This window comes from Brachypodium distachyon, chromosome 4, assembly GCF_000005505.3.
Source record: "Brachypodium distachyon strain Bd21 chromosome 4, Brachypodium_distachyon_v3.0, whole genome shotgun sequence".
Lineage (NCBI taxonomy): Eukaryota > Viridiplantae > Streptophyta > Magnoliopsida > Poales > Poaceae > Brachypodium > Brachypodium distachyon.
Window position 1 is genome coordinate 38,037,457 of NC_016134.3, and position 6,178 is coordinate 38,043,634.

Genomic DNA, 6,178 nt, shown 5'->3' on the forward strand with positions numbered 1-6,178 from the left:
TGCTACTCTCCTTTTCTCACCTCTGCGCCGCTACTTCTCCTCTTCCCCCTCTCTCTCTTTGTTTGTAGCCCGCAGGAGAGCAGCAGAGCTCGCCGACCCCGCCTCCTGGCCGCCGTCTAGGGGCTGCTCCGGCGCCCCCGGCCGTACTTCGTCGCCGCCCCGGGCTGACCGCCGCCGGTTCTCGGGATTTCTTCTCCAAACCTCTGTGTGCTGGAAGATTTTTATAATCTTGGATGTCGTCGCTGCTTCTTCGCGTGCTGCCGCTTGAGAGTGCCCACGAGCTGCTCGGGCGCGGGTGGCGGCCACGCTTCAGCTACTGCTTGCTATCTGGACGAGAATCGCGCCGCCCACGAGCTGCTCCAGCGCGGGCAGCAGGGCAAAGCGCCGGCGGCGGCCACGCTTCAGCTGCTGCTTGCTATCTGGACGCGATTCGCGCCGCTCACACGACCACCAACTCCAGGCTTTGTTTGCTATTTTCCAAAATAATTGGTCACTAGTACTTCGTAGCTTCTTGCTACAGGTGCAGGCGTCGTTCTCACTTGCTGCTGTGCTCCAGCTTCGGTGAGAGAGGGAGAGCAGAGATGGGGATGGGAAGGAGTGGAAGATAGAAAGAGAGAAGAAAAGTCAAAAAAATATTTGGGGATGTTGTGTGGCGACGAGGGTGGATACGGGGTGGACACATGTCCACATGCTCTCCCAAACAACAAAAACAGGGAAATTTGGGAACAAAATTTGGTATTTTCATCGGAGATGCTCTGACTGGATGTTCCGCGGCCAACGCGCACGGCGCCGGACACGAGCAGCCCACGTGACGGGAGCCGCTAGTGCTTTGCAGTGTGCACTCACTGTCTTCTTCCCGAGATGGGTTTGAGCTGTCCGGCTATAATTGCTGAGCTCGCCAAGAAAATGGGAGGTGCGTGCCGGAAGGAGGTACATGCTCCAGACTTCCAGAGTGCTGTCGATTTCGAAGGACGATTGGGGTCATAGTCGATTCCAAGTACCAGCGGCACACCTGACGGGCACGGCTATCCCGAGTACAACGGCTACGAGAGTTCCACAGCAAGTACTGGTACTTCTAAGAGTCGTAGATGTCGATAAAAAAAATATAAGTTTTGTTAGTCTTTAATAGTTTGATTTAAGACAAAGATAAGACCTTTTACATTTAGAAACCGAGTGAGTGGAGTATATTTGTAGGTTTTACCAGCCAACACGTGCAAGACCATAGCTAAATTTAAGTCGTTATATCTTCGTTATAGCTATCCATCTTGAAAATTTGTATTGTTGTCTTCAACTTCAACTGCACATTCATATTTCACTCTCATGTGTCTTAATATTAGTGAATGACATATATATTCCTGGGAGTATATTTGGAGTATTTAGAGCATCTTCAAGGAAAGCCCCAAAATCGTCTCCAGTTGTCTACTTTGATGGTTTTTAAAAAAAAACACAACCTGATGGAAATTCACGATTGTCCAAAACTTGTCCAACTCTCCCATTTTTCCTCAAATCTGAAGAGAGAACGAACAGGGAGTCTCCATTTATGCAAAGCTTGGCCAAACTTTATCCACTTGTTCACATGACCCACGTGTCAGACACTCATGAGAAAGACAAATGGAACTACCATTGGACAACTTGATATTTTATTCACCCATATTTGTCCATGGGTGGAGGTCGTAGTGAGGTGTTTGGACAAATGGAGAGAACGAATAGAAACTTGCCAGGCCTTACTTGGGCCAACGTAAACTTTGGGCCTTTTCACGCCTGGGAGCCTGGTAGTAGGCCGAGGCGGCGTATGCTGAAGACAAATTGACGAGTTGGAAGGTTGATGGTTGACTGGTTATCGTCTCTTGGTTGATGGTTGTCTTATTCATTATATCCAGTGGGGAATGAGAAAGGATGAGAAGTGGGCCTATTTTACTGAAACGGGCTGCTTGGTGCTGGTCCAGCTTCAGGCTTCGGGCTCGCCGAACAGCTCGGGCTGAGCTTAGGCTCGGAAGCGAAACGGGGCCTGATTATTAACTTGGCTCGGTCTTTTTATGTAGCAGGCCGAGCCCAGCTGAGCGGAACTCGAGCCCAAAAGTTCGGCCCGTGCGTCCAGGCTGAGTTTACTCAGGAGAACCCGTGCGTCCTAGCTACTCCATTTCAGTACATTCACTCAAAAAAAAAAACTATTCCAGTACAGCCAGCCACAATGGAAAACAAGAGTCCAGAGTGGTTTCGCTCAAAAAAAACAAAAGTCCAGAGTGGTGGTCATGAGCCGGTCAGGGGCATGCAGCTAGTGCAGAAAAGGCAAGCTAGCTAGAGCTAGGCAGAGTCGTCTGGAGCGCTTTAGCTTTCCACGGGAGATGCAAGATACGATCACAGGCCTGCACGCACAGTACTAAAGTACAAGCAACAAGCAATGCCCACGAAAAGGAAAGGAGGACCATGCAGCTGAGCTGAGAAAGAAGTTAAAGCACTGCATGCACCTTCTGCGGACTGCGGCGCCTTTGGTTCTTCTGCCTCCGCCGGTACATGCAAGACGGGCATATACTGTTCTCTTTCTAGCGAGTAGCCGAGCTGTGCTACGTCGATCAGCGTTGTCTCGTCTCTCGCATTGGGGATTCTTCTTTTCTTTACAGGCCGATGCGGCTACGGCTAGGTTAAACGACCGAGCCAAACTCAGATATCCCACTTTTTCAACGCACCGATCGAAGACGAACTAGCCTTGCGATGGCTCTGGGCCCGAGCTTGCCGCGCGCTGGCGAGAAGCGACTTGCCAGGCACGGGCCGGGCCCGGGGCCAGCCGTGCTTTTCTCTTCGCGAGTCGCAGAGCACTTAATTGCTAACGTTACGTGTTGCTTCACGCCCTGCCCTTCTTATGCTAACCATCGCAGTTCGCAAAGTACGTACGCGGACGGCAGACATACATTAGGGCTCTAATGAAGATATGCTGAGATTTCCTGTACGTTCGTCGTTGTCCACTTGTCAGGCCGTTTGCTACTCCAGACTTCCGGAGGTGTAAGATGATGTCGTTTACGCCTAAACGTGCACGTCGTCACGCCTTAAGCATGGACGCACCATCGGCTAGTACTCCCTCCGTCCCATAATACGAGACACGCACGCGTTTCTAAATTCTTAATTTGATTAATTAAATATGTACATTTCTTAAAAAAAGTAATTCATTGTCAAAAGAACTTTCTAATGATATAATTATTTAATTATTTAATTTATATTTAGTTATCTAAATTAACAATCTAGGAATGCGTGTCTCATATTACATATTACGAGAAGGAGGGAGTACTTAGCAGGAGCAGCAGAGTTGTTTGGACAATTCGACGCATGCATAGTTGCATACTGGCCGGCAATGCACAGTGCTTCTCCTAGGACTACGTATCGGGTATTCGGGTATCGACCTATAGCTACAGCGCTAGCAGGTTATCTCTTCTCAGCAAATAAAGATCGAAAGGGTTCAATGCGTGGCAGGGCAACGGAGCAAAGTACAGCAGGAAGATACCCACGCGGCGTCCGGCCTGACTGCACCCTCGCTGCGCTCCTTCTGATCGATCCCCATCTTTCTCCGGTCTCTGTGGTGCGTCGTTCCCGGCCGCGGCCTACGTTGCCTTGCCGGGCACTGTCTTTTGGGTGCTTTGGTGGCCAGGCTCAGGCACGGCAAAGGTGAAAAAGCAGAGCCTGTATGCCAACTTTTCAACCAGGAGGGCTGAGCTGAGGTGAACTTACTTATGGACGCGTCAGGGCAGGAAAGCGACCCTCGATTGAGAATAGACGGTCCTCCGTTTTGAACAGAAAAAAGTTTTATGGTACAAGGTCATGGAAGAAAGTGCCGACGTTTATGTCCTGTTTCTAGGCCAACCTTCAAATCTTCTATTCAAATTTTGAACAAATTATTTGAACTAGCAAGTCAATTAAACGGGATAAGCGGGATTACGCTTGCGTCCACACGTACCTTAGGTACCACAATTCGAGAGTATACCTTGTAATCTCGGTTGGAGCCCGTGGCGAAGCCTCTATACAACCATTAGGTTCAAATGAACTCAATGAAATAATTAAACCCTTCATTAATTTGGTCTTTGTGTTTGCTTATTAACAAAAGTATGCAATAAAAAAGGGTCAAAACCCAATGATTTGGTTATCTACCCCCGCTGGAGCGACTCGGAATAAAACTAAGTTAGGAATTCCTTGCACATATGTAGGAGAACGATACAATATGTTTGGGGCAAGAAAAGACCGGTCCATGCACCTGGATACCAATGGCTCAACTCCGCCGGCTAAAACAAATTCCTTTTATTTTTAAATTATTAATCTGGAGTTTCTGTTTCTCTCGCGGATACAACTTTAAAATTCGATTATGTTCCTATTTGTGTTTTACATTTTACATTGAGATTTGTGCTTTGTTTTACTTTCATGTTGATTGTGTCTTTTATATTTACATTGAGATTTTTACTTTGGTGGGCTCATCTAAAGAATCTATCAGCTCCATGCCAAACTATCTTCCATGAGTGAAACCATTTGCAACATCTGTATCTTGTTGAATACCTTCCTCCCTTTTTCCACCCCGTCATCTCCAGACACCCCGTCAATTTTATTTTCTTTTAAGGCATCACCATGCCGGAAAAGAAATGTCAAGGTTCAACACTAGGAATTTTGAATGCTACTAAACTAGCTAGCTACTCTCTCCGTCTCAAATACTCGTTGTACGGGGTTTTCCCTCACTCGGCATATATACTCCGATCCGGGTGAGGGTTGCAACTATGTGGGCATTTACAAGGAGAGATTCTCAAGGTTAAAGGACTAGCCTACCCTAAAATATGTCAGGGGTTGCCTTGGTTGCTACTCCAACTCGGTCCAATGCCTCTCAGCAGGGCCGGACACCTTCCATAATCTTGAACCACCACATGCTCGACCGGCCGGGTGGCTCAGATCTTGTGTGGGCATACCCCGACACCATGACTTCGTCACCTTTTATGGCTCAGATCTACAAGAGTAACTTTGAGGTGACCTCTGGAAGTTGCGACGCATGGCACAAGTCGTTAGGCGAGCACTTCACTTGTTGCCTCTCCTAACATGCATGATGAGGCGACCAAACAAATTTAAAAGCATTGACGTGTCAATCATGTCAAGTGCATGACGACCTTCGTTATAAGGCTAACTAATGAGTAATGACCCACTGATACTTAAGTCATTGATCATCAACACTCCATAGCAAATTAACTCTAGTGTTGTTCAACCGCGACAACAATTACAACTGATTTTCTACTTTATTCCAAAATACACCTCATATAGATTTGTGCACGTGGATCAAGGCAACTCTCGTTTCTAGTGCCTGACCACTCATATTGGGTTAATAATAAATGGATGTGAGCAGTTATTGGCCGGACGCGGGTATCAAGACAAAATGAGGTGTATTATGGAACAAATGAGAAAAATCTATATACGTTGTATTGTGGAATAGTGCGAGTATTTCTAAGTTGAATGTCAAGTGCCGAGTTACATTTTGATAACTAAAGATGTATACATGATTTTTAAAATGTGTACAATTTCTCGACTACGGTTAGGTGAAGAACCGGCCCGCGATCAGGATCATGGTCTATAACTCTTTATATAGCCTGAGGAATAAAAGTGTATCTCAGCCGTTTAAAACTCGAGGGTCTAATTTTTCTGGGTCATTCACCGCAGAGAAGAAACGCACAGCGAGGCAACCGGCCGGCTCTCTTTCAATCTCAAGTTCGAGAGGTTCCCTGTATACTTCCGTTCTCTGCAGTACACAGTCCAGGACAAGGGGTGTCCGGCTCGTTTTATGTGCTCCTTTATGTAGGGCTCTCACGTCAATCCAGTTGCCTAGTTTCATCAAAGATCCAATGGGTCAATGTCTGCTTCGCATCAAATCTCAGTTGATGCTGGCCAATCACGTCAAGGTCTTCTTACTGGTGCATTTACTCACCTCAACCTATATTCATAGACCATATATAAGTCAAATCCCTACATACGATCATGACGGGGTAACAACCTGTATGCTAGCATCTTCTTCTTTAACATGCTAGAGCAAAAGTAGGAGACACCGTCTCATGTACATGGCCGAAGAGTGAAGGCCCATACGGTAGAGAGCCACACGGATCAATGGCTGAACAGAATGGGCACGCCAACATCCCATTACATGGAGGACATGGTAGAGTAGGAG